Source organism: Helianthus annuus, chromosome 14 (genome assembly GCF_002127325.2).
Source record: "Helianthus annuus cultivar XRQ/B chromosome 14, HanXRQr2.0-SUNRISE, whole genome shotgun sequence".
In the NCBI taxonomy this organism is placed as follows: Eukaryota; Viridiplantae; Streptophyta; class Magnoliopsida; order Asterales; family Asteraceae; genus Helianthus; species Helianthus annuus.
In genome coordinates this window covers 100051084-100071560 of record NC_035446.2, presented here as the reverse complement: position 1 = coordinate 100071560, position 20477 = coordinate 100051084, and the positions used below count along the sequence as shown (strand labels likewise).

Here is a 20477-nt window from a genome sequence, read left to right as displayed (position 1 = left end):
ACTTCGACATTCTTCGAATATGCGAGAGTGGTACCTAACCTGGCTTCGCCAGAACCGGTACTCATTTCCCGTTATATTTGGGGATTAATCGGAGAAATCCGTAACATCGTTAAAGCTGCAAGACCACGCACTATTGACGATGCTGTAGAGTTAGCCAACACCTTAACCGATGAACTCGTGCGCATAAGAGAAGAAGATCGAAAGAAGGAATTGGCTCAGAAGATTACCCAGGGATTTCGTACGGGTAATAACAACCGTTTTAAAAGAAGAGGAACAGGGCAATCCTCAACCCCGCCATTCTGCAGAAATTGCAAGAGAAAGCATTTTTTTGGAAGATGCTATATAACCTGCAATTTTTGCAAATCAGTAGGACATAGTGAAGATAACTGCAAAAAGAAAGCCATAGTCTGCTATAACTGTGGAGAAACCGGACATTACAAAACAGAATGCCCTAAATTGGTTAAAGCCGCAGATAATAAAGGCAAGCAAGCGGAAGGGGCAACTAAGAAGAATGTTCGCGCATTCCAACTGACCACTCAAGAAGCTGAACTCATTCCAGATGTGATAGTGGGTACGTTCTTAGTACATAACGTCTATGCAAAAGTATTATTTGACTCTGGTGCAAACCAAAGTTTCATTAATACTTCATTCTGCCAAGCTCTTAACCTACCTTTAACTACCCTTAGGCAGATTTTTACAGTCGAAACGGCAGATGGAAATTCTGTCAACATAGACAAAGTATTGCAAGAAGGAAAGATAGAACTGTTAGGCCATAAGTTTTCTGCAAACCTGTTACCTATGAATTTAGCCGGATTCGATGTAGTATTAGGAATGGATTGGTTAGTCACCAACCATGCTCGAATCCTGTGTGATAAGAATTCCGTAGAAATCCGTACCCCCACAGGAGAAGTAATCTTAATTACAGGAGATAGACCTCGGAAGCCATTAAAATTCATTCCAGTAATGAAATTGGCTAGTTATTCAAGGAAACAAGAAATGGTGTATATGATTTCTGTAATCATTAACACTAAAAGTAAGGAACTCCAGGACATTCCTATAGTTTCAGAGTACCCAGATGTCTTTCCAGAAGAATTACCTGGGTTACCACCGGATAGGGAAGTAGAGTTTAGAATTCATCTAATTCCAGGTACTACACCAATAGCTAAGGCACCTTATCGATTAGCACCTACTGAAATGCTAGAATTGAAAAAGCAGTTAGATGAATTACTAAGCAAAGGATTTATACAACCTAGTTCATCCCCTTGGGGTGCACCAGTGTTGTTTGTGAAAAAGAAAGATGGGTCGATGAGAATGTGTATCGATTATAGGGAATTGAATAAGGTTACAATCAAGAATCGATACCCACTACCTAGGATTGATGATCTTTTTGATCAATTACAAGGAGCTAGGTATTTCTCTAAAATAGATTTAAGATCCGGATACCACCAGTTGAAAGTACAAGAGGAGGACATACCTAAAACTGCTTTCAGAACTAGGTATGGTCATTATGAGTTTACAGTCATGCCCTTCGGATTAACAAATGCTCCAACCGCATTTATGGACATGATGAATAGAATCTGTAAACCATACTTGGATAAATTTGTAATCGTGTTCATTGACGATATACTCATTTATTCCAAAAGTTAGGAAGAACATTGTAAGCACCTGCATGCACTCTTAACCTTGTTAAGAAAAGAAAAGCTTTATGCCAAATTCTCGAAGTGTGAATTCTGGCTGCAGGAAGTACAATTTTTAGGTCATATGGTGAATCACGAAGGAATTCACGTAGATCCTGCTAAAATAGAAGCAATTACTAACTGGAAGGTTCCACGAACGGCTATCGAAGTTAGAAGTTTTCTAGGATTAGCTGGATACTATAGACGATTTATTAAAGACTTCTCTAAGATAGCTGTACCTTTGACTAAGCTAACCTGTAAGGTAGTTAAGTTTGAATGGGTACCTAGACAAGAGGAAGCTTTTAGGATTCTAAAGCACAAATTGACAAACGCTCCAATCTTAGCTTTACCCGAAGGAACCGAAGATTTTGAAGTATACTGTGATGCTTCAAAATTAGGATATGGATGTGTGTTGATGCAACGCAAAAAGGTAATTGCGTATGCCTCTAGACAGTTGAAAAAGCACGAGGAAAATTATACAACTCATGACCTAGAGTTAGGAGCCATAATTTTTGCCCTTAAGATTTGGAGACATTATCTGTACGGAAGTAAGTTTACTATCTATACAAATCATAAAAGTTTAAGGTATATATTTGGGCAAAAAGAACTAAACATGAGGCAAAGAAGGTGGATGGAAATCCTAAGTGATTACGACTGTGTTATTCAATATCACGAAGGAAGGGCAAACGTAGTCGCAGATGCCTTAAGTCGTAAGTATCATGAAAAGCAAAAACGAGTCCGTGCTCTTAGGTTAAATCTACAATTAGATTTAATGGAACAATTGAAGAAAGTTCAGGGAACGGCAATCAAGGACGATGCCGAAAGAATGATAGGTTACCTAAAGGAACTAGAACAAGGAAAGGATGGAATATGGAAATTCCACAAGAAACGAATTTGGGTACCTAAGCAGGGAGAATTAAGAAATAAAATTTTAGAAGAAGCTCATAAATCCAAGTATACCGTACATCCAGGAAACAATAAGATGTACCAAGATTTAAGAAATAATTTCTGGTGGATAGGAATGAAAAAGGACATTGCTGAATATGTAACCAAGTGTCTTACTTGTTCGCAAGTTAAGGCAGAACACTAGAAACCTTCAGGACTACTACAACAGTTAGAGATGCCTGTATGGAAATGGGAACTCATAACAATGGACTTTGTTACTAAGTTACCCAAAACCAGAAAAAGTAATGATGCTATTTGGGTAATTGTGGATCGATTAACCAAATCAGCTCATTTTCTACCAATGAAGGAAACCTTTAGCATGGAAAGGTTAGCCAAGTTGTATGTAGATGAAGTAGTATCCTTACATGGAGTCCCACTCTCCATTGTATCGGATAGAGATAGTCGTTTCACTTCCCGTTTCTGGACAAGTTTCCAGGAGGCAATGGGAACTCGACTCAATTTAAGTACTGCATATCATCCTCAAACGGACGGACAAAGTGAAAGGACGATACAAACAATGGAAGACATGCTCAGAGCATGTGTAATTGACTTTGGTAGTAATTGGGATAACCATTTACCATTAATTGAATTCTCCTATAACAATAGTTATCATTCAAGCATCGAAGCTGCTCCATTCGAAGCACTGTATGGACGCAAGTGCAGAACTCCCGTTTGTTGGGCAGAAATAGGAGAAAGTCAATTATCAGGCCCAGAGATTGTGCAAGAAACCACTGACAAGATATCGCAAATCAGGGAAAGACTGAAAACTGCTAGAGATCGTCAGAAGAGTTATGCAGACAATCGCCGCAAGCCACTAGAATTTCAGGTAGGAGACAAAGGACTCTTGAAAGTTTCTCCTTGGAAAGGAGTGGTACGATTTGGTAAGAAAGGAAAACTGAGTCCAAGATATGTTGGACCATTCCCAGTGATCCAACGAATAGGACCAGTAGTTTATCGTTTACAACTACCAGAAGAATTAGCTGGAATACATGATGTGTTTCATGTATCCAATCTCAAGAAATGTCTATCAGACGAATCCCTGGTAGTACCTCTTCAAGATATAGAGGTAAATGAAAAGCTGATATTCGTAGAGAAACCCCTACAAATAGAAGACCGGAAGATTAAGTTTCTCAAACACAAATGACTAGTGCTAGTGAAAGTCAAATGGGAATCCAGGAGAGGACCAGAGTACACTTGGGAACTGGAATCAGAAATGAAACGAAAGTACCCTCATCTATTTCAGTAAATCTCGAGGACGAGATTTTTCTCAAGGTGGGGAGGATGTAACAACTGTCACTAAAATCAATAATTAGGACGATAATTAGTCAATAAGAAAACCCTAATTGAGACACCCAAGTAATTCTGCATTGGCCCTAAAATTTTCAGAACAATCGGAAACAGGATCAGGGCCCCTAAAACTCAAGGGGGGCAAACCCTAGTTTAATAATTATCTAAAATAAACGTTGCAAAGTTATGATTGGCTGAATTTATTGAATCACCAAAGCTAGTCCCGAGCCTAGGCAGCCTATGAATTAGACTGCTTAGCTTACGGACCGCAAGGGAAAGGGCTTACGGTCCGTAAGCAGGTCCCAAAAATTACTATAAATAGCAGACATTGGGACATGAATAGAGAAGTTGAAACGACGCACAAATCTTCTGTGTACGTCGAGTTAAGGCTATTATATCACAATTAAACACACACGATCACGAGGTGCTGCCGCAATCAGGGTAATAACTCGATCGCTATTATGATTCAACGTCCGATCGATTATAACTATCCAACGATTGTCTGAGTGCTGCTCAAATTGAGCTAATACTTTGTTATTCATTGTGATTTCGACTTGAATGTTTGAGTGCTGTTCAAATTCGGACTATGCTCTGTCATTCGTTGTGAATCCATTGAATTATTAAGTATTGCACTTATTAATTGTTGTGAGGGTTTAATCTCGTGAATTGACGTAACTGCTGAATTAGTTACTAACCCGTTTGTGTGTGCATTGTTAATTAAATTAGGTTAATCACAGGCAAATCAGTAAGGCTTAAACTCTGCTCGTAAAATCTTCAATGTGAGTCATTCTCTTTTCTCACAGTTTGTGAGTCATTCTCTTTTCTCACAGTTTATGAGTCATTCTCTTTTTATCAACTATTTTACAAAACTCCAAATTATTTTCAAAGTTATAATTACAGGGATTAAGTCTTTGTAATCACCAAGTTACAGCCGGTATGTGGGGTTTTGTATACATTACTTGATAATCTTCAACATTGGGGCAGCCAATGGGTGATATGACCATAATCACAGACACCACTGGACAGGTGGGCCAGTGGGTCGAGTGGTAAAGTACCGTGGGTAGTTGGTTTGATATCAGAAACATTGTAATCGCTCTTAATACTGTGAATTATAACTAATGTGTCGTTTTAGTGAAATGAATGATTCGCTCAGTATTTCCCCGCTAACAAAACCTTTTTCAAACATGTTTCAGGTGATATGTTGTGAGCAAAGAAAGAGAAGTGCCGTGAAGCACTCCCAGCTTAGAAAAGTGGCTCAGTGTAAATAAATAAAAGAAACATGTTTTGAAAATAAATATTTCCCGGAGAAATCACATTATTGTAAATTAGGGGATTTTATCTCTCAGTTATAAAACGGGCAGTTTAAATTATTGAAAAATCATGTTTACAAGACTTCCGCTGTCGCCTAAAATTTAAATACCGCAGGATTTCTGTCCCGCGGCTCCTGAAACGGGTCAAACCGGGTCAGGGGCCGTGACACAACCCTTCCGTTTGAAAGTGACATGCCACCTTTCAAACGGACATGATTTCAAACGGACATCTTTCAGACGAAACCATTTCAAACGGACTCCTTCAAACTTTCAGCACTCTTCAAACTTTCAGCTTCAAACTTTCAGCTTCAAACTTTCAGCTTCAAGTGTAGTAAACCGAGACTCGATATAACAAGAAGACGACAGATGAATGCACCAACAGACTCCCCCTCAGATGTTGACGAGTCTTAAGTGTCGAGTCTTCGCATCTCCAGTCTTTACCAGTCTCTTTTTTTTAGCATATACCAGGATCTTCTCTTTGGCTCTAGCTTCGTCAGACTCCCCCTTTCATCATGATGGGATCGCTATCTGGAATTTGCTATCACCTTGAGGTCAAACCCTAGCTTTTCAGTTTAAGCTCTTCTCAGGTTCTGATGTATCTCCTGACTTTCCGTAGCAGCAGGATCAGAAACCTACACATCTCAAACACTCTATTACAAACCAACAAAGTTGTGATTCAACTTAATGAATCAACTAAACATTCAAGAATTTTTCACATTTAAAATTTATCAAAATTCAAACTTTCCAAAATTTGATTAAACATTTCAAACCAATTTAACCAAACCATCTGTTCATCATGTTTAGCCTTTGAGATTTTGAATATCAGCTCTCCAACATCAGTTGTCAAAAATCTTTTTGGATTTTCAAACTATGAAACATAAATGCAAAAATGAAATATGTACAAACATATTTTTGTGAGTTCGTGCAAGAGGATCATATCAGCTGCCGACTAAACACTAGCACCGTTAAGCTGTTATTTCATTTTAAGCTTTTAAAAAGTTCGCGTTGATTGCCGATATACTGATCCACTTAAATTCTCACAAAACTTTCAACATGTTCGGGATACTGAATTAGTGTTTTAAAACTTAAACATCTACATGTGTCCCACCTCAGTATATACTCCCGTATCCAGACCCCAATATTTAGTCTTACAGGTGAGTATACCACAGCTGATATCTGTTAAGGGGTAGATGCGAGGGCCGTGAGAGCTCAGGTCGATACTTCCGTATACGCAGAGAGATGACGGCTTCGACTTAAAGGTGTGTCCCCTTTAGAGGATCTTTTATTTACAACAGCAGCGACTATCAATTTTATTGTTTCATCAGCATGCTGAGGGCGAGCTTATATTTCAAAGCTTTTTGCAGAAAGTATTATCCGAGGACTAGGTCAGTATTTCCATACAGCAGAAGTCCCGGGATAATACCCCAGATATCACTGAGCATAAAGACCTAGTATCTCAGAATACGGGACCCTTCAAACAGGATTTCAGGGGTTACCTATATATCCTGGAGGTGTTCCCCACATAGACGCAAGTGAAATTTATGTTTATATCCCAAACTGATCTACTAATTCTGTGAAAACCTATCGGCACATCTTTAGCGAGACTGCTTAATTGCATTTATACATTACAAATCTTTAGCATACTGTGCCAGTTTAGCTGATGTACTATCATTTCCCCTTATTCGCAACAAAACTCATTTTTGATTTTTCAATGTTTTTGACATTTTCAAATTTTCTATTTTTTTTTAAATTCTACTCCCCCTAAAATCAAAATATGTTTCAATTTTGATTTTCTGGGAAAATTTGAAACAAAGTACAAAATTGACAACTTTGATGAGAATCGCATCAATTCTCCATCCACATGGCGTAAACAATCAGAACTCCCCCTCACAACAAACTATTTTCCCATTGTGATTTCAAAACACTTAAGTTTGTTTTAATCAAAATGGTTTTTCCGGAAAAATTAGTTTGTTTACCAAACATTTGTAGGTTCGGGGTTACTTCATCACATTGATTTCTACACACACATGACAGATTTTACAATTTCAGTTTTAGATCTCAAACACCACTTGTAGAAAATCAAGTACAACTTAATGTCCCTGATTTACCACATGTAAAACGAAAAATCACCAAAGTGAAATTTCTCAAGAAATGTGCCGATTCATGTTCCACGCTTACCAACCTGGGAACTCCAGCAAGTCAGGTTTTTCTATTTAAACAGATTTACCCAAGCCTGACGGTCCTTGGGTGATTTCGAATTCTTGTTCAACAATAGTGGAAAGTTTGCATCATCTATTGTTAAACCCGAATTCTCCTTTTTTTACCTCAACCAATGGCTCCTCTGGCTTTGACGAACCAGAATCATTGCCTGCACATGGCTTGTCTGACTTTGATCTGTCAGATTCATCGCCTGAAGGTGGCTTGTCTGACTTTGATGAGCCAGATTCATCGTCGACAACTTTCTTTTTCTTCTTTCTCTCTTCTATCCTCAGATTTGTATCTGATGAATTCATCTTGCTTGACTTTGCAATCGAGGGAGTTGATTCATCAGAACTCTTATTTTTACCAACAGATGAACCTGAGGACAAAATCTTCTCGAGATACTCTCTCGCCTTCTTCCTCTTTTTCCTCAGTCTGTCTTTCTGCCCCTGTGAAAGTTTAACTTTCTTTTCTTGAATTGTCTGTTCTTGAACTTTAGGTTTTAGAACCTTTTGTTCATGGGGCTTGACTTTGACTGGAATCTTTGCTAATTTCTGAGACTTAGCCCTCAATCTTTCATTTGATCTCCTTGGGCAATCTATGGCTATGTGACCTTTGATCTGACAATTAAAGCATCTCCTCATCTCAAAGTTCCTTCTCTAGCAGTTAACAACAATGTGTCCTTGATAACCGCATCGGTAACACACTCTGTTATCGTACCATGTACCACCTTCACACCAAACGCTCAGATCATAGCATTGTCTGGCTTGGTGATATTTTTTCCTCAAGTTTGCTGGATTTGGCTTTTGAGCACTGTGGTCCGACCTGCACCACTTATTACCAACACTTTTTGAATTTTCATTTTTTACTTTTTGTAATTTTTCATTGCGATTGGATGATCGATCTGATGAACTTTTATTATCTTTTTGAACATTTTTCAAATTTTTATCTTTTTGTTTTTGTTCCACTTTCTTCTTCAAAGGTTTTTGCTTAGAGCATTCTCCCTTTTCAGTCGATTGTAGAACAGTTTTCTAAAAATTTTCTTTTAATTTCAAAAACAATTTTTGTTTTTCTAATTTTTCATTTACATCATCAGATTTCTCATCGCAATCTTCAACTTTGACATTGTCAAAGTTTGTGACATTGTCACTTATTGGAACGGAATTGATCGGTTTTGGACAAGGAAAATTCAAACTATCTGATGAAGTCACAAAACCTTTCAATTTCTTTTCAAGTACATCAATCTTGTTTCGGGAATTCTCAGCTTCATTTTCAAGCTGAGATATTTTTTCAAGATGAGACTTGATTGAATTTTCATTCTCATTTTTCATGTTTTTAAGAACAAACTTTTCATTTTTCAAAACTTTTATCTGTTTTTGAAATTTCGTTTCATTTGCTTTCAGATTCTTGTTTTCCAGCTTAATCCAGAAATCCTCATCTTCTAAAGATTTCTTTTTGCTTTCAAACTCTTTTTCTAACTCTTTGATTTTCTTTTGAGCACATTCACCTTCTTTTTCCAATTTTATAATTTTCTGAAGATGGGAATTTATCATTTTTTGTTTTTCAGTGTTGTTTTTGCTAAACACATCTCTCCCATCTTCAAGAATTTTCATTTGTTTTTGAAATTCTTTTTCAATTTTTGATTTTTCAATTTCAAAATTTTTAATCTTCTCTTCAAAAATTTTTGCCTTTTCTTTCACACTTTTGTTTTCAGATTTCAAACTGTTCAAACCATTCAACAGTTTGTCATTTTCAGTTTTCAACTTCTCACAATTTTCTTTTAACATAAGAATCTGCTTATCATCGGTCTGCTTCTCGTCTTTCAACTTCTTGATCTCCAATGCCAAACTTTCCGCATCTTTTACGAGTTTGTCATTATCAATCTTAAAGTTGTCACATTTGAAACACACTGATGCAGAACTTGAAGATTCATTCTTCACAAATTCTTCATTCTTTGCCTTTTTCTCTGTCTTGTATGTTCCTGCACAAACAATTTTAACAAAATAAAGAGGATTTGAATTTTCATGAATATAACATCCCCTTTTAAAGTCATATTTCATGTTCTGTTTTGCAGCAAAACACATACATATTCTTCTATCAATTTCAGAAATTACATCCAAATTGATTTTATCTAGATTTCCCAAATTCATTTCATTTAGATTTCCTATAATTTTATTCATCAATAGCTTCTTCTTATCAGAATTTTCATAATGACGCTTTTGAAGTTTACTGATGAAATTAGATGGATGTAATTTCAAAAATTTAGGCTTTTGTTTTAATTTCTCTAAAACCTCATCCCATTCGGCAGGTAAAGCGTCTGCCAACTTGGATACTTTTTCAGTATCTGTCAATTTTATTCCAAATGATTTTAATTTGTCCATCAAGTAATCAAATCTCTTTCCCATCTCTTTCACGGTCTCATCCTGTTAACAAGCAAACCTTTTAAGTCTAAGAGTCCAAATCTTCTTATCATCTTTTTCATACATACTCGTATGATACCAACCAAATCTATTTAACCTTTCAACCAACTCATTCTCCTTTTCATCAAACATCTTGTCCATCTTTCAAAAACAACCTGTTCAAACGAAATACCAAGTTCAAACTAGATCCCTTTTTTCAAACGGAACCCTTTTCAAACGGAACCCTTTTCAAACAGAACCCTTTTCAAACGGAAGGGTTAGTTTCAAATGGAAGGGTCAGTTTCAAACGACAGCTTCAAATGGAAGGGTGAGTTTCAAATGGAAGGGTCAGTTTCAAACGACAGCTTCAAATGGAAGGGTCAGTTTCAAATGGAAGGGTCAGTTTCAAACGACAGCTTCAAATGGAAGGGTCAGTTTCAAACGGAAGGGTCAGTTTTCAAACGGAATGGCCAAGTTTCGTTCAAACGGAAGCCAATTTTCAGTCCATTTTTACCACTTTTTCTTCGAATTTTGAACTGATATTCTCAAGGGTTTGTTAAAACACAATTACGCACACATTGTGAAAGTTTTAGCCAATTTTATCCGTGAAAACTTGTTCAATTTTGAAAGAAGGTGTAGAAAATCAGAATTTGCTAGCGAAAACGAGCTAAACGGTAAGAACTCTTCCTCCTGAGCTCTGATACCACATGTAGGATCGTGAAACGACCTGACGAGTCGATCAGAAGAGTGCTCAGACAGAATCAGAGGCGGAATTCATTGATTCGGTCTTTGTTTAGCTTGTATTCACTAATAAATGTCTTGTTTATTGATCTTGTAACAGATTACAGCACGCAGACACTTCGACAGCACCTCGGCGTCGGAAACTAGAACGTTACAAATGAGAAAGTTTGAAGGGTATTTATAGGATCAACCCTTCCATTTGAAAGTGACATGCCACCTTTCAAACGGACACGATTTCAAACGGACATCTTTCAAACGAAACCATTTCAAACGGACTCCTTCAAACTTTCAGCACTCTTCAAACTTTCAGCTTCAAACTTTCAGCTTCAAACTTTCAGCTTCAAGTGTAGTAAACCGAGACTCGATATAAGACGAAGACGACAGATGAATGCACCAACAACAATAATGTTCGCAAAGACCTATGATTGATTATGAGGAGACGTTTTCTCCAGTGGTGGATGTATTGACTTTCCAATATTTTATAAGTCTGGTAATATAAAGAGAGAATTGATATTCGTCTTATGAATGTTATGTATCACTTGATACTGAAAGTTTACATGAAAGTCCCGAATGATTAAATTATCTAGGTCATGTAAAGTAAGTTCTCGAGAACGATGCGATCATTCTATACATATTCTGATTTGAATAGGTTATGATTATTTTACATGTTGGACATAATTGGAACTCCTGATGAGTTTTTAAAGCAATTGAGTGCTTAAAAGGTTAACTGACACATCTTAAAGATGTAATACTTGTGCACCAAGAAACATACATAGAAAACTTGTTCCTGGTGATTGAGATATCTCAATAAATAGTGTACACACATGGTCAATATGGATTTTGGAGATAAAAGCACGGGTTCATGACATTTTGCATATGATATAGATATCTATGTGTTAAATGAGCAAATTTATGTAGCAAAACTTCTAAAGAGTGAAAGCACATGCATATTTGGATAAGATGGAATAAATTCCCTCATGGATTGATAATGCTAGAACCATTAATGATGTTAAAACCTCAAGAACGTATTATATGAAGTTGACAAAATACGTATGGACTAAATAGCCGAAACGAGTGTTGTACAACTTGAGATATTCGCATAAAGAGGGATATAAGTTTGATTAAACTAGCCATGTTCTATGAACATTCTACTTTTAAAAGTTCACTATAATCGCAATTTACAGTAATGATGTCTAGGCATCATTGAGAGAAATTGTCGAGCTTTTAGAGGGAGAATTTTTGAATGACCTTGGCACGGTCTACTTATTACTCGAACTGCAGTTCGAGTATATATGTAATTATATTTTACTAATCCCTCAAGTACATCTAGAAGATGATGTTTGGATATTTTAGTATGGATATATTTGAACCTTAAAGTATGTTAAAGGTTGTTAAGTCATTTGTTATAAGAAATGCCTATTATCATCTCCTACCAAAGTAGAAATTCTCATTCTAGAAGTACCATCATTAAATGCATAAGTGCACTAATATGTTTTGCTAGCTATGTATGGTTATAATATCTTTCACTTGAGCTTATTGTCATGATATAACCTTTGTCAAGCGAAGAGACATTGGAATGAGTTCAAAGAAATATTTCAGGTATAAACGATATTTGATTATATTTTGCTAACCCATCAAAACAAGTTTGGTTAGTCTTGTAGATGTAGGAATGTAACGAAACACAGTCGTGGACATATGATAATTTTTGGAAGGAGGCACCTAAAGTCTCGTTAGAAGATTATACAACATTGCTCAACATAAAGGATTGCACATTAAGGGATCAAGCAACAAATCATTCGCTACAAAAGCTTTATTCGACTTTCAAGGAAGATGGACACACGTCACTTAAAGGATACATGATAAATGAGGGGGAGACTTATTCAAGTTGCACTCTTTTTCCCTTGACTAAGTTTTGTCCCATTGGATTTTCTTAGTAAGGTTTTTAATGAGGCAACATACCTGACCCAAAAGTATCAGGGGGAGAAAAATGCGCGTTGCACTCTTTTTTTCCTTAGCTGAGGTTTTGTCCCATTAGGTTTTCCTAGCAAGGTTTTTAACGAGGCAGCGTCACCAAGCGTATTAAAGAATGCTATATCATCATGCGGATAGTTTTGTCAAATGGATAGTCAAGGGGGAGTGTTATGAATTAATATTTATTTATTGTGTGACTATACACTTGTGTTTATCATTATATTATGACTCCTTATGTACTTAACTCACATCTTTTCATGTACTTAACTCTTATATTGTAAGCCTATAAATAAAGGCATATGTGATCCATATTTTACATCAATAAGAAACCCATCTTCCATTCTCTCATTTTTCTCTATACATTGCTAGTAGAGTAGTAGATCGTTGTTTCACAACAGTTTTACATTTAATAGTTTGAATTTTTAATTTTAATTTTTAATTTTTTTGTTGCATTTTGGATTCGATAGTTATGAAATGAAGAAATAAAATAAAATTAGAATATTTTATTACATTCATGTATCGTTGTCTTCGTATGTATTTCAAATATATTAAAAAAAACAAAAATAATGCTTATATTTAATATGAACTAGTATTTTGCCCGCCGCGCGTTGTGGCGACGCGCGACGGGTGGAAACATATAGTAAGACAAAACACGATTCGTAAAACGCAGTGCGTAAAAGATAATTACAAAAAAAAAGTGTAACACACAAAGGTAGACACAAAATGTAAAACACAATGCCTAAGACATTGCGTAAAACACAATGCCTAAGACGTTGCGTAAAACACAATGCATTGGCATTTGGAAAAGTAGGAGTTGTAGTCTAAGGAATCCAATAGCAATTTTTTTTTAAAGTTGGGCAGGTGTAAAAATGGAGTAATAGTGCAAGGGGTAAAAAAACAAAGTCTAAAAAAGACAGTGTAAAAGTATAAGGGTGGTGGCGAAAATGTGTAAAAGATGAGGGGGTGTCGGTGGAAATATAAAAGAAGAGGGTTGGTGGCGTAACTGTGTAAGAGCTAAGGGGGTGATAGTGGAAAACCAAAGTAGAGGGTTGGTGCTGACAAAGTTTAAAATATGAGGTTGTGGTTTTGGAAATTTAAAGTAGAAGGTTTAGGGACTAAATTTGCCATTTTATAAAACTTTAAAGGTACAAAAATCAAAGGGCTAAAATTACAATATCGTTAAAGTGCTGAGGCTGGAAGACAAAGCCGGTGAAACATTCATGAATTTGTCTTTTAAGATTGTATACAATTTCATGTCCCAATCAACCAATGTATCTATTACTTATATTAAAACAAAACAACTTTGGCCACTTGGCATTTCCTTAAACCATTATTTGCCACGTGGCATTCTTATACTCCCTCATGAAAACCTTTGAGCGCCAAAAGCAGAGAAATTGACTCCGTTCTTTTGTCTTCACTCGCTAAATCAATCATTCCCTATTGAATCGGAGTTTCCTTTTTGATTCTCCGTTACAATCAAAAACCCTAAATCCAGTGTTTCCTTTCATCCTTTGCCTCCCAATTGAAAGAACGTAGATCTCATCTCTCTACTCTCTACAGGGTTTGATTTCATATCTTGATGTTCTATCCTGCTTCTTCTCGATTTCCCGTCTCAGATTCTTAACACATCGACCCTTGGGGCCAAGGGAGATGGTAAAAAAGAAGAGACAGAGAGTGGTGGAGTAATGGTTGCCGTTCAAGGTCTCTGTCTGGCCGTCCTATCAAAAGAACCCTAAATTTCTACCTTTGCCTCTGTCTAATCTCTATGCTTTCTTTAGATTTGATTTTGTAAAAGAGAAACAAGAGAGGGAGAGAGGAAGCAAATGAGGGACGCATAAGGGATATGAAGGTCATCTTCTCCGACGGCCGTGTCTGCGATAGGGATACCGGTTTCTTAGTATTCAGCGGTGGCAGTTCCAATGTTGTTGATGGCGGCTTCTTTTTTTAAATGGTATGTTTGTCATAAATAAATTTAATTCCATTGATTGTGGCATCGTTTTCAGATTGATTTTTGTTTATTGCTGCATCATCTTGAATATGTTTAGAAATTAGGGGTTTTTTTTCTTGATGGTGATGATATGAGTAATTGGGTTTTTTTACTTTTCATAAATTAGGTTTTTTTGATGTTCAGAAATTAAAATTCTTTTTCTTTTCATCGATCGCAGTAAAATCAGGTCGAATCAGCAAAAATATTCACTCTCGGCTGGTTAAATAAAGATTTTTTTAACAGGTGATGATGGCAAAATGTTTAATTTCCAGTTCTATTTCGTGTTTAGACTATAGATTTCGATATGTTGATGTTGTACCCCCATATTTTGATTGTGTAGATTCCTTTCATTTTATTTACTTTAATCGATGATTTAAATGCTTATTTAACCTTACTTGAATGGCCGATCATCATTTTTTTCCATTTTATTTGCTGTAGTTGATGACATTAAAGGCTTATTTTTTTACATTTTTTTATGTAATTGTAGTGACATGCCTAACAATAATATGGTCCAACTGCAAATGGAGAACGCATAAAGAAGAAAACCACCTTACGTGATGATGTTTTGAAAGGATTAGTGGAGTGGCTTTGTATTCAGGTGTGTTTTGTAATTGAATGTAGAAACTCTTTTATGTTGTAACTTATTCCTCAGGTTGAAAGATTGAACATCTGTTGTGTATATAGATATTTTGTTTCATGTTGAGTTGAGCAATTAATTAATTTATTTTTCACTAAACAGATGCAAAGCGTCTTATCGGTAGAAGGTTTAGTGATGCGAACCGCTGCTGCTATCGCTTATGGTATTGACAAGAAGGCGACCAGTGTTGGCGAGAAGAACGTGTTGATCTTTGATCTTGATGGTGGTACTTTTGATGTGTCTCTTTTGACGATTGAATAGGGTATCTTTGAGGTCAAATCTACCGATGGTGACACTCATCTTGGTGGAAAGGACTTTGATAACAGAATGGTTAACCATTTTGTTCAAGAGTTCAAGAGAAAGAAAAAGAAGGATATTACTGGAAACCCAAGGGCATTGAGAAGGTTGAGAACTTCATGCGAGATAGCAAAGAGAACTTTATCGTCTACAGCTCAAACCACCATTGAAACCGACTCTTTGTATGAGGGTGTTGACTTTTACTCCACCATTACCCGTGCTAGATTTGAAGAGCTGAACATGGACCTGTTCAGAAAGTGTATGGAGCTGGTTGAGAAGTGTTTAAGAGATGCCAAGATGGACATTATGTGATGAATTATTTAAACCATCGCGTAGCGATAAACCCTAACTTTTGTAAGACTTATTACCTTAATTTTGACCAATGTTTCTCATATGTGTGCAGCTGATGTTACAACCATCATGTATGTGTTTCTCATTAACCAACTCAACCGGAGGGCAAACACTTGCTGCTACAACCATCATGTATGTGTTTATTGAATTTTAATTAATCCACTGTATAAAAATTAAACAGCGACTATATTGAATAGATTTTATAATTTTTTCAAGTGCTACCGACATTTCAAACTGGACAAAGGTGGAAACTGTATTGAAAGCAAATGCAACTAATCATAATTCAAGACTAGAGTTTAAAACTAACAGAAAAGGAACCATATGGTTTGATCAAGTTTCTCTAATGCCCATGGATACATACAAGGTATATATTCATTGCCCCCCCATGTGATGTACGCGATATTTAGTCCATTTATGTGATGTACATGATATTTAGTCCGTTTGTGACGTACGTGATATTTAGTCTGTTAGTAGTACTATTTATACACATTTTTATTTTTATTGCCTATCGACTTGACATTTAGTCTCTTAACGTGTCAGATAAACCTTAAAAAAGTTTATTTTTGGACCAGGGGCACGGTTTCCGAAATGATCTTTTTAAGATGGTTGCAGATTTGAAGCCAGGATTTATCAGGTTTCCAGGTAAATATGAATTTTCTGTATTAAAAAGTTGTCAACTTTTATGGTGATTTTAAACCAGTGACCTTATAAACTTTTTTCTATTTGATACATTTGACCCGTTAAAGACAAAACTGTTCATAAGTTATAAGTAAATGGTTAGCATCACCACCCCAAAAATGTTATAATAATTATCATATATGATACTCCATGCTGTATACATTAGGTGGTAGTTTTGCTGAGGGAAAGTCTTTACTAAATGCATATTGGTGGAAAGACACTGTGGGCCCTTGGGAAGAGAGGCCCGGGCATATGAACGATGTGTGGGCTTACTGGACCGATGATGGGCTTGGCTACTTCGAATTTCTCCAGGTGACATAAGTTTGACACTATGCATTTCTTGATATTTAAATTTCATACTTGTTTGAAATATCTGGTATTCTTACAGTTGGCAGAGGACTTAAATGCAACACCGATATGGGTATTCAACAGTGGTACTATGACATGTCAAAAATAGGTTCTATTAATCTTTTCTATATATAAATTCTGATCTTTAATGACGGTTCGTTTCAATATTTCAAAGGATTCAGCCAAGAACAAGCGGTCGATCCGCTCAACATTAAACCTTTGGTGCAGGCATGTTATTATCCTTTTCTTTCGTTATATTGTTAATACATGGATATTTTAGACGATGAGAGTTTTTTTTTTATATAATTTAGGATGCCCTTGACGGTATTGAATTTGCTAGAGGTGATCCAAATTCTACATGGGGGTCTCTTCGGGCTGATATGGGTCACCAGGAACCATTTAACTTGAAGCATGTTGCTATCGGGAATCAAGACTTTGGGCGACTGTCAATATGTTCCCTATAAAGAATATTACTAATTGACCCAAAATGACCCATTTATAAGTATATAGGTCAAAATTGTCACCTCTAGCTCTTTGTATCAATGATTATTTCACACTATATTTACAATCTTATTCTACATGTAACTTTATGCAGCCATTCAATACTTCTGGTGGAGATACCCATGGGCTTTTAACTGCTGGTACATATTCTCAAGTTACATCCAGTATTGTGATTTAGAATAACTGATATTATTTAGTTTTTATGTTGTAGTGAGCTGAAAACTAAGAGCTATGTATGGGAAGATGGATGATATTATCGACGTGATGAAAAAGTAAATGGTTGATTTGGTTAGGAACTGTAACCTATATATGTGTTTTGATGAAGAACACGTGCACAAATTTAGAAATATGTAATGTCGATTCAACAAACGCCGTCGCCAAAATTGATGCATCTAAAGTCGTTGCAAAGGTATAAGCGGAAGAGGTAATTGCTTCCATAAGTTTGTCTCTGATCAAGTTATAGATTGAATGTGTTTTTCTTTGATATCTACTTCGCTGCAAGTTCTCGGTTCTCTTTGTTCGCGGTCTCCTCCAATCAGTTGCAAAGGTAATTAATTGCCTACTCCAATGTTGTTGTGAGCGAGTTATAGATTGATTATGTTCCTTTTCCTTTGATACTTGAAATTTTCGTTTTTGTGGTTATAAATTATTGTTTTTCTTTCTCGAGTGTATATAAATTTTTGCGTTTTTTTTTCAAAATTTAAGTGTTCGTGGAAAGCAATGGTCTAGAATAAAAGCTTATGAAATCAAGCCCATGTCAAGTCATTTTCTACTCTGGAGAGAAAAGTGTAGGTTGGTTGCAAATATATATTTGAATTTTTGTTTATTCAGAACTTTGATTAGATATGTATTTATTGTTCGTTATATTATATATGATGGTTAGGAAGAAGAGCTTCAGATGTAAAAAGTTGCACTTATTATCTTCAAATTTTGGACAAATATTGAGAAGTTGAAAAGTCATATTTATAATTTAGTATAGGAGGGATTTGTTGTTCACATTTTAATTTGTTATTTTAATTTAAGTATCGATTATCTATATCTTTTATCTGACACGTGGCAAGCAATTAGTCAATGTTGTTTGAAGATTGTAAGCTTTTTTAATTTAATTCACATTGGATGACATTTAACCCTGAGATTTTAAACTCTTACAACATTTGCTGTAAAATATGATCCAAATGTACATCTATTAAAATATAATGGGTTGAATAACCACATCTATGATATATTTTAATGTGTATGGTACTCTTATCTTTATTTTAGATGCCATATAAATCCACCATGCAACTATTTACTCCGATCAAGTTAAAATGTCGTTTGCCCTCACAATTCATACATATCCTAAGCATCAAACCAAGCGAAGCATCACAGAAATGCAATATCCGCCTAAAATTTACCATTTATATGTCACATTACATTTGAAGCTATGGTTGAAAGTGTTTGTATCTATATCCATATAGTTACACAAAGTTCATCTCAATGGCAGTAGATATTTATACGTTTATATTGAAAAATTCTTTCATTACAAAGTTCATCTCAATACCAGTAGATATTATATGTTTGTATTAAGCCACCCGCGAAACTCGCGGGATCTTAAACTAGTTAGTTAATATATTAAAAAAAATAAATATAATGCTTATTTTGATATATATCTATTCTTCCATCACATCTTGATGGATATTACCTTATTTTTGTTTTTTCGGTTTTTTTATGTGTTAACTTTAGAGTATTTTTTCATTTTTTTGTTTTATAAGTTTATTTTTATAATTCATCATATCTGGTTTTGGTAATCGTTTGATTGTTACTTAGCACAGTGTTTGATGGTTACGTTTGGTTTCTTAGTTTTTTTTTTTTTTTTCATTCGGTTGCTATTTAACACGATGTTTAGTAGTTTTTATGTTATGTGAGTCACTTGTGTTAAAAATTCATGTTTTTGTTTTAGGTTTTTCCCGGTTTTAGTTGTGGTCCGGTTACTATTTAGCACGATTTTATGCCCCGATCTCGCAATGCTGGTAACACAGTTTTACGCCTTCGCCCCACAACACAGGAGGCTTAGGACTAGTTATTATTAGTGTAATAAATTTAAAAACAAACTTACATAGTTGATACTTTAATCCTTTCCTATTTAATAAAAACAAACTTAGAGAGTTGATACTTCAATCCTCTATTTAATATATTTAAAAACAAACTTACATAGTTGATACTTCAATCCTCCGTCGTGGTTTTCTTCCGACGCACGTAAACTAATCACAAAATTACTAATCCGAATCCTGATTGTCGAATCACAATCGATAACATCATCGAATCTCCATAGTTTACAAAGCAAGCTCCAAAAAAAATCGTTGAACCCCCAATCTCACCCCCACATTTTTGAGTCAAAAACCTACCCCACAACACAGGGAATCACTTCTAAAATTAGGAATGTAAAATTTCATGAATAAATGTAAAATTCATCTTTGTCTGTACAAATTAGAACCTCAGAATCATGGGGTCATTGGGCGGTGGCTTTAACGGCGGAAGATGGGGAATGCGGCCGTTTGATTCCGATAACAGATGAAACAAACGGAATTCACCCAAATCATCATCGGAATCATCACAGGTTGCCTGAGAAAGAGGCGGATGGTTCCCTATGAAGCCAGCTGTGACAGCCGCCACTCTTGTACTAACCGGTGACACCATTGCTCAGGTTCGAGAAAGATGGGTCAACTCCAAATATCTCTAAAGTCAACACCCTTCTTATGATTCTAATCAGGTCACTCATCCTGTTAACTTTTGTTATGATACTTAGCTTTGTGTGTTAGTGACTGTATACTTGTATTGAATGCCATTGATAAGCACATCAACTGTATACATTTGATATGTTAGTAAATGGGGTTAACACATTGATCTCGTCAAGAAGGGTTAATCCCTTCCTCTCGAGGATCGCTGGCTGGATCGTCCGCCAGTTGATCTCCTGCACAAGGAAACAAGCCATGGCTCGTAACAAGGAGGATGGGGTGGGGGGTGCTCCTTGTTACCACTCTTCGGCGTGAGAATCAGTGATTTGCTTGGGAAGCAAAGTGTGATAGTAGTAGTAGTGAGAGAGTTGTGAAGAGATACCTCAAACCTGGTTTGGGGTTGGTATTTATAGCCGAGGAGTGAAGGAGGAGCTGA

At 36.0% G+C, this 20477-nt stretch overlaps 1 long non-coding RNA gene across 2 annotated transcripts; it reads left to right on the top strand.

Moving 5' to 3' along the window:
• The first annotated feature begins 17174 nt into the window (after window positions 1-17174).
• LOC110903540 lies at window positions 17175-18227 on the top strand. 2 transcript variants are annotated; one of them, XR_004878237.1, is made up of 4 exons: window positions 17175-17336; window positions 17422-17467; window positions 17539-17874; window positions 18033-18179. It is a non-coding gene; the product is annotated as an uncharacterized LOC110903540 (long non-coding RNA). The 2 variants fall into 2 exon arrangements; XR_004878238.1 differs by lacking the exons at window positions 17175-17336; window positions 17422-17467 and adding an exon at window positions 18211-18227 and having other exon boundaries at window positions 17517-17874; window positions 18033-18115.
• The last annotated feature ends 2250 nt before the right edge of the window (window positions 18228-20477 follow it).